General features: G+C 41.1%; 1 long non-coding RNA gene across 1 annotated transcript in view; it reads left to right on the forward strand.

Moving 5' to 3' along the window:
• The first annotated feature begins 5960 nt into the window (after positions 1 to 5960).
• Positions 5961 to 9433, forward strand: part of LOC148127849 (uncharacterized) — a 45839-nt gene continuing 42366 nt past the window's right edge. Inside the window, exon 1 of the long non-coding RNA XR_015740471.1 lies at positions 5961 to 6211. This is a non-coding gene — a long non-coding RNA (uncharacterized LOC148127849). The remainder of the gene's footprint in view (positions 6212 to 9433) is intronic.

Consider the following 9433-nt stretch of genomic DNA (forward strand, 5'->3'; position numbering starts at 1 on the left):
TTTTCTCTACTTAAAAACATGGAATCTCGACACACTTTTTTGTGTGCTTGCAAAATCAGTTTTTGATTCTTGGCAAGTCTTGTAATTTTCTTGGCAAGGCTTTTCAGAAGCCATTGCCATTACCTAGGCTAAGAGAGAATAACTGGCTTTGTGCCTAAGGCAGGACTAGAACTCACGACCTTTCCAGTCTTTATTTATTTGGTAGTTATCTTGCTACAAACAGACTATTGATACCTTACAAATATTATAGAAACTTCATATCCGTTTTCTTCATTTTTTTCTTTGACACTAATATTTATAGCATTCATTTCAGTTCCAATCCTTGAAATATCACTATGCACATTTCTAAAACATTTCTTTGAACTTTTCCTCACTTTACTTTCATTCCAAATACTTAGATTACTTTTACTTTTGCTTATTCTTCCCAGAGTTCCTGCTTTAACTCTTTTACCAGAGTTTCTTTGGAAAGAAACTCATAACTCCTAGAGCTACTACGTTCTACAGAAAAAAGCTAGTAGCAAGTCTCATTCTAGATTGCCTATATTTTATATAATTTGGTCCAAGTTCTAATTGTCAGGGATTTGCAACTATTGCCACAGTTGTTTGCATTAACTGAAGACCATTAGATTTTATAAAGGTGTAAGTCAGTGGACCTAGTATGATACACATGTCAAAGGTGACACGCTACAACATTTTGGGTGACACAGTAGTGTTTACCAATATCGGGGAAAAAAGAAAAAACTATTCTTGACACCATGCCCTATTCTCATACAAATTTTGGATGCTGCAGACATTGCATTTGAATATGGTGTGCTTTTGCCTGGCCTCTAGGTTTCACACGAGAACGGGCCATGCTATTACACCGTTTTCAGAGGCTGTGGGAGAGCATTCTCCAAAGCTGTTTTAAGAACCAAGGCTTTGTGCAGCCTGTTGACAGGGGCCTGTCAACAGAGAAAACGCTGCCTGAAGGTAAGAGACACATGGCATATCTTGAGAAGTATTGGACTTCGGAGGGCAATTGTGCCGTTCCTCACAGCTTGCACACTTTGGCAGAAATGGCCTGAGAGGCAGCCTTTTTGAGTGGCAGTGGTGTCACGCACTAGGGCTGGAACTGAAGGCGGCCCAGGTTTCTACTTCAGGCCCAGCCTCAGCTCTGCGACTGAGTGCTACTGTTCAGGGTAGCCTAGATAGGGGAAGAGAGAAAATTATTCCCATTTTGTAGTTAATTCGGGGGTGGTGGGGTGACACACCAGCAGAGTCAAATTAGGCCATTTCCAAATTTTTGACATGCCGAGGCCAAAAGCTTTGCCATCACTCACTTAAGTGCAAGAAAGTGATCAGAAAGGCAGAACAGGAATTTAGCCTCTGAATGAGCAGGAAATCTCCAAGTGCCAAAGAGCAGGCTGGTCCCATATTCAAAGTAATTTATATTACTATCAAAAAAGAGCAGGGGGAGCTTTTACCTAAAATTAGGTGGCCCTCAACAACTGTTTCTACACACAAATAGGCACATGCATCAGAAAGTTTCATACAGGCCCTGAAAGTTGATTCAGATCTATGTCACGTTTTATAGTAGTACTCCACTCAGCCCTGAAATTTCCTGCCTGAGATAATCTGATTAAACAAAGCTTCCTGAAGATGATTTTGTCCCATTTCTATAGAAGAAACACTAAGATGTAACTTTCAAACTGAGGATATAAATTCCCCGTGTCATCTCCCAGCTGTCTATTCAGAATTCCGATATAGATCAGAAGCACCTGTTAAGAAGGATCAAAATATTTATTTCAGTGGTGTTCGGGTTGCATCTTAAACAGTTTTCTTTCGTGGGTGGTGGATCACATAAGCACAAAAGGCTTTTGCAATGCTGATTTCCGAAATTAGTTGTGGAGTAAAAAGTGTTTTTCAGTCCCATGTGATCTAACCCTTTTAGCTCTTCTCAGGAAATGGAGAAACGAATGGTGTGCTATGCTGTCTAGTGAATTCTTACCTTCCAGTTGTAAGCTGAGAGAGCCATGCTCTGCTGGACTTAAACACTGGCAAGGTGTACCTAACATTCTGGGAGACAAAGGAACAATATGATGGAAGGATCTTTGTGATTGGCTAAGGGAATAAATGACCATTCCATTCTACAAAGAATCAGAAGGAAAGAATCCATATAATCGGTAAGGGAACTGATTCATACACTCTAGATCTCTTGCAGCTCAGAGGTTGAGGATTGTGGGCCATCCAAGCACTTAAGAGGAGATGTCTATGGAGATTTTCAGTCATACAGGTTGTGGTTGTCCTAAATGTGTTTTTTCAAAAGGCAGCTGAACTTTCTTTGTTTTTTTTCTTTGAAGATCTTTTCTTTCTCATCCAAGAAGCTTCTGCAGTTCTGACTGAGTGGTGGGAAGTCTTACTGAATTCCCCACCATTCAGTCAAAACTGAACAAGCTTCTTGGATGAGAAACAAAACATCTTTGAAGAAAAAAACAAAGAAAGTCCAGTTGTCTTTTGAAAGAAAGAAAAAACACCTTTGGGTTAAGTGGGTTAAACTCAGAGGTGGTATTCAGCAAGTTCTGACCAGTTCTGGACAATTGGTAGCAGAAATTTTGAGTAGTTTGGAGGACCGGCAAATACCCCCTCTGACTGGAGATTTAACAAAATCCTTCCCCTGCCAGGCCCACAGAACTGGTAGTAAAAAAAATTTTTTGAATCCCACCACTGGTTATAGTATAAATAGAAAAAATGAAATAAATGTAGGATTCCAGCTGCTCTTTAAAACTACTCAGTGGTTAATCTAGGACACGTAGTGGGTTAGATTATAAATGTAAAACGTCTCCAAATCTGCTCCATTTGTGAGAATTATATGGACTCAAGAACTGTAGTTTATAAGCTGTTGTTTATGGCTTTGCATGTTAGAAAAACCTAGCTAAATAGGTTCTTATTTTCCTCATAAATTGTGGTTGAAGAAACCATGACCAATGATTGGTGAATCCAGTTTATAAGCGGGGCTCTTCCACATGTTCTGCAAGCTAACAGTGCTTTAACAGTTTCACTGAAGTGCCTTCAATGGACAGTGTCGCCCTCAGCTTCTCCTTTTGTGGTTTAAGGGCCGCTACAATCATGCTTTCCTCCTCTGCTTCAAAACTAGTGTGTTACAACTTGTACCAGTATGAAATCAGCTTTGTGGATTCCACGGTTTAATTTTACCTAAGCCACATTTGCATTCCCCTTGGCTACCATATGGAGCTGCTGGCATGCCCTCTAGTCACTGGTTGCTGCCACCTATGGCCATTTTGGAGGTGTTACATCTCTAAGAAAAAAAATAGGGGCACATAAATTCTGCACCCCACTCTATGAGGTAGGTAGGTCTCAGATATATTATATGGATTATTTATATATTTCCAATACGTTTGCTCAGCTTACCAGTTCCTATCGATTTGAGAAATTGGTCTGCCGGCACATCATTTCTGGTCTTCCACATACATTTGATAAATATCAGTTTGCATACAGGAGAAATAGATCTACAGAGGACGCTATAACCATCACTCTTCACACGGCTCTGACGCATCTAGAATAGTGAGAGGGCTATATGAGGATGCTTTTTGTAGCTTTTAGTTCTGCATTTAACACAATTCTTCCACACAGTTTAGTGTCTAAACTTCTGGACTTGGACTTTCTTATTCAATCTGCCTTTGGATTATGGATTTCCTGTCTGGCCGCTCACAGGGGGACAGATTAGGTAATCAACCCTCTTCAGCCCTTATTCTTAACACTGGTACACCACAGGGTTGCGTGTTGAGTCCCTTACTGTATACTCTTTATATGCATGACTACGTTCCCACTCACGCTAGTAATACTACGCTAAATTTGCAGATGATACAACAGTGATGGGACTCATCTCCAGGGGAGATGAGTCTGCCTACCAAGATGAGGTAGACCGGTTGCTTTTGTGGTGTGGAGACAACAACTTGGTCCTCAACACCAATAAGACCAAGGAGCTCATAGTGGATTATAGAAGGAACAGATCAGACATCCAGCTCTTGCTTATCAGTGAAGACTGAGTGGAGAAAGTGACCAGTTTTAACTTTCTGGGTGTTACCCTAAAAGAGGACCGATCTGGGGTGCCTATATTGCAGCCCTGGTCAAAAGGGCCCAGCAGAGATTATACTACCTGAGACTTCTCAAAAAACAACAACTGAATAAAAAACTGCTGATGACCTGCTGCACCACAGAGAGTATTTTAACTTACTGCACCTCTGTATGTATTTTCAATTCAGTGTGTGGAGTGTGAAGGAAGTGTGTTTGTGTTTATTTTCATGGTCATGATATGCACTGAAGATGATGTTTGATTTCATTGTAGGAGGTGCAATGACAATAAAGTAAACTAAACTAAACATTTGTGCAACTAGTGTGTCAAACAGGCAATAAATAGTCAAAGACTTTTCTTCTTTTCCATTAGTGGACTGATGAAACTTTTTAAAAAAGCAGGTTCACCAGTGAATAGTAGATGTTCTCTTCCTTCTCCCCATTTTTCTTTTGTAACTGGGCTCTGTCAAGTTTCCCTTTTAGCCCAAATAAAAGGAAGAAAAGTCAAATTATGGTTCTTCACCTTCCAGTAAACACACTACACAGAAAGATGTTAGGTAGAAAGGGTCATGAACATAGGGGCCTATTCTAAAAAAATCTACCCATGAAAAACTCAGTGGACTTTCCAGAACTGGAACTTGGTTACCCACCATTTCAATAAATACACATATTGTAGCCTTCTGATTTAGATGAGATTCTTGCTACACACAAAGCCATGAAAGACGATGGACTATATTTACATAAATATTGACCTTTTAAGGCAAAGACACTCATTATGCTGTGCATAATGAACTAGATCTTAGTGAATATGGTGAAAAGTATTTTCCTTTTTTTTTTAACTTGAAAATCAAAACAGGTGCGCATTTGATATAGTCTGCTCTAGCTGATATGCTCCACAAGGCTGATAAGTAAATATATAACACCTCTGGCAATGCCTCTTTACCTATATAAAGTCTTTATTATTAAATTACAATATTCATGTCAGTTTTCATATATTATACCTGGTTACATACCCGGTGCATTTTCTAAAATCTCATGACTATTATTAAGAATAAATAATACACTGTAGAAACTTAAAGAAATATTATAAACATTGCATGATGTCAGTACTGTAGTAATTTCTCTTTACATATCACAGATAGAAGGACATCCTTCCAGACACTCAGCTTGTTCAAGTATATCCCAGTACCGTAAAACAACCAACAGTTACTTAGCCATGGGGTATTTAAGAAGAACCAATTTTTTTTCATTAGAAATTATCATTAAAAGCCCTCCAAGCCAAAGATATACGGTAAATCAATGGTGGGATTCAGCCGGTTCAGGCGAACCGGTAGTTATGATTTTGCGCAGTTTGGAGAACAGGCAAATCCCGCCACTGGCTGGTCCTGCCCTTTCCCTCCCAGTCACTGCTCATCTCGTCCGCTCACCCAGCATAGCTGCTGCTGCTGCTTTCTGTCTGGCTTTAGCCTTGGAAAAGCCTGCCCTCATAGTTGGACTCCCTTTCTTCCAGCACTCGTACAGGGAATCCTGGGAGAGGCAGCATATTGCATGCTTTTCACTCCAAGCAGCCCCGGACAGATAAATGCATGGCGGAGGAGCGGTCTTCCTTAACCATTCCCCAAATTGTTGCTACTGCTGCAAGCTCAGCTCTGGCTGCAAGCATACAATTGTGAGGGCAGGCTTTTCCAAGGCCGAGCATAGAGGAAAACAGTGAGTGCTCCTTTGCCTCTCCACGGCTCTAATTCTTTAAAATTTGGGGGGGAGGGGTTGCGCGCATGGGCCACTGGGGGGAATCGATGCCTGGAGTGAGAGGGGAGTGCAGGCTGACTGGGCGGGGAAGGAATACCGGACTTCCAGCGCTTGTGCGGGAAACCCAGGCTTGCAGCGGTAGCAACAGTTTGGAGGATTGTTAAGGAGGACCGCTCCTCCGTCCCGGCCATGCATTTTCCAGTCCGGGTTGCTTGAAGTGAAAAGCATGCAATATGCTGCCGCTCCCGGGTTTCCCTAAATCAGTGCTGGAAGAAAATCGGCCAGAGCTGGGCTTGGAAGAGCAGCAGACAGACTTCAGGGCAAACAATCTACTCCTCAACCTCCCAGTGCCAGAGCCAGCGAGCTGGAAGAGAGATTCTCCGTTGTGCTGGTGAGTATGTATGGACCGAGTAGGCTTTTTGCTCCCCACCTCCTCCTCATCCTGATCCAACACGGTGCAGTCACCCCAATAGAGGTGGAAAACGGGGTGTTTCCATTGGCCCTTCTCTTCCCCCGCCCCCATGCCTTCTTTTGCCAGCATTTGGCAGGTAGGCTGGGCAGTCATAATCTTTAGATTGGCTTTTATTTTGTCAGCCCAAGAGCAAGGGGGTGGGGAAGGAAATCGCCCCGTCTCTGCAGCATGGTCATGTGACTGAATGGGCGTGGCCAACTCGACATCAGTCACAGCAAGGTGCCGCCCCACCTTGCCATGAGTGACATCGAGTTGGCCATGGCCATTCAGTCACATGACCCTCCCAAGCTACACCTACCCAACCAGTCACTAGGAGAATCGGTTAAATCCCACCTCTGCAGTAAATATTACAAAATAGTGATCTCTTACATTCACTCTACCAAATACAGACTTTATCCAAAAACAAACTTTAAAGCTCTGTTTGAGTCTTAATCATTAAAAAGTATTTTGCACCACAAACCAAGTATTAAAATAAAATTGAAAAAAGAAAGCACAAACAAGAATCGTGTATGAGATTAACGGGCAGATTATGACATTAAATGCTTTTGTGGGTCAGCGTCCACTTGAGATGGATCAAGTGGATCTTCTTTTGGCAAATGTATAGTGCAGATTGGTCTCAAAGATTGTGAGAAAGGAGTCTATCAGTTTACATGCTGCAAAAGATAACAGTTCACCTGCTCTTCAAAGTAATCTACTTTGGCTCTGTGCTGCGGGCATGGCAGACAAACCCTGTTCGCGACATCCTTTCATGCCTGGCTGCCAATATAAGGTAATATTGGGGTATGAAATATGAGGGCGGTGTTGTTTGTCTGCTGTGGGGCTTACACAGTGAGACTCTTAGGTCCTGATGGATTCGCTTAAAACTCCCTTTCCTAGCCTTTTGCAAAATACTGCTCCTAAAACACATAAGGTTCTACAATAAGGGGGAAATCCAGCAGTGCCTGGGTTCTTGATTAAGGTTGCTCTGTTATTGTTGTGAATCTAGCTAAAAATCACCTCTCACATTAAATTAAAAATAGAAGAACTTTTCAGGATTTTCGGGATTCAGATGTTTTATTTTCAATACTGATTCTTTCTGTTTCTCACTCGTCTTCCCCCTTTCTCCTTTATATTACCTTCACTTGACTCTTCCTTCTACAGAAAGGCTAGAAAGGCACAACAAGCAACTCTAACACTTTGCTCCTGTGTGCAGTGGCCGATTAAGGTTCACTGGTGCCCTAAGCACTGACAAATCTTGGTGCCTCCCATCCTTTGTACATACTGTACAATCGAAGCCCTATTCTCAACTTTGTGGTGCCCCCTTTGGGTCTGGTGCCCTAAGCACGTGCTAAGTCTACTTAATGGTTAATATACTACTGCCTGAGTGGTTGGAAAACAGACCGCATCTTTCTTCATCTTGCTTGATGGCCAAAAATGAAAGCTCCTCTACCTTCCCCTTGCAGAATTTGTTAAGCCATAGTTCATAGTGATGATTGTTCTCCTACATGCAATACTTATGGCCAAGTGACTCTTAGCAGCTCCTGCTTGGAACCTGCTAGATCAGTGTCATTCAAACTTGTTAACTTTAGAATATGTGGAGTTCAACTCCCAGAATTCTCCAGCCAGAAATCGTGCCAAGAAAACTGGAAGGATTAAACCAGACCAGAAGGCAATACTGACTTGAAGGCACAAAAGAAAAAGAAAGGGGGGGGGAGAAGAAAGGAAGGAAGGAAAGAAAGAAAGAAAGAAAGAAAGAAAGAAAGAAAGAAAGAAAGAAAGAAAGAAAGAGAAAGAGAGAGAGAAAGAAAGAAAGAAAAAGAAAGAAAGAGAGAGAGAGAGAAAGAAAGAGAGAGAGAGAAAGAAAGAAAGAAAGAAAGAAAGAAAGAGAGAGAGAGAGAAAGAAAGAAAGAGAAAGAAAGAGAGAAAGAAAGAAAGAAAAAGATGCTGGGGAAAACTCATTAATTTAAAATTGAGCATTTGAAGTTAGCATTATTGCACAAGTCTTGGGATATTATTATCATGAGAAACAAATAGTCCTCGACTTACAACAATTGAATCCAAAATTTCTGTTGCTAAGCAAGACAATTGTTAAGTGTTTTATGCCCCATTTTACAGCCTTTTAGTAACATGGTTATTAAGTGAACCTGGCTTCCCCTTCTGCTTGTTGGAAGGTTGCAAAAGGTGATAACAGTAGCAATTGCACTTAGACCTATATACCACTTCATAATCCCTTACAGCCCTCTCTAAGCAGTTTACAAAATCAACATATCGACTCTACAATCTGGATCTTCATTTTACCAACTCAGAAGGATGGAAGACTGAATCAACCTCAAGCCAACTTTGAGCCCGCCAGGATTAAACTCCAGGCAGTGGGCAGACTTAGCCTGCAGTACTGCACTCTAACCACTGTGCTCTGGTCATATGACCCCAGGACACTGCAACCATCATAAATACATCCCAGTTATTATGCATATAAATTCTGATCACGTGACGGGGATGCTGCAACAGTCATTAGTTTGAGAAATGATTGTAAGTCACTTTTTCAGTGCTGTTGTAACTTTAAATGATCATTAAACGAATTGTTTTAAATCGAGGACTACCTGCATAGCAGGAGGGGTGTCATCTCACTCTGTTGATGAATCTATAGTCTAGTCTGTAAGCTTCAAAAATCATTCTGTAGCTCTTCCACCTTTTCCCATTTGAGATACTTTTGTGGGCCAAACAAAAAAATGTGGAAGAAAGAGTAAGAAAAGATACAACTGGCTAACAGCATCTAGACCTTCCATCTAAAACTGCTCAATTATCCTCAGTCACCTTACTAGTAATTCCTCTTCATGATCAGTGGATTCCCTATCCCATCTTCTTTCTTATCCAAATTAATTTTTAATTTTGTTTTCAACTTGCATTTATTTGTTTTAACATCAGAAAAGAAAGTCAGTTCAGCAACAAAGGAAAACAAAACATGGGTTTTTATATCCTTTTCAGTCTAAGGAAATAAGATTTGTGAGTATTCTATATATGCTGATCATAGCATAACGAATTATTCTGGGCTTGTTATTTTATTAAATTGTGTGTATGACTAAGCTGCTCTACAGCTTGAGAGCTTAGCCTACAAAACATACACTAAGCCTCTGAAAGTTGTCACTCTTTAAATAAAAAGTA

The sequence above is a fragment of the Pseudonaja textilis genome, chromosome 1, assembly GCF_049901715.1.
Source record: "Pseudonaja textilis isolate UNSWEBS1 chromosome 1, rPseTex1.2, whole genome shotgun sequence".
In the NCBI taxonomy this organism is placed as follows: Eukaryota; Metazoa; Chordata; class Lepidosauria; order Squamata; family Elapidae; genus Pseudonaja; species Pseudonaja textilis.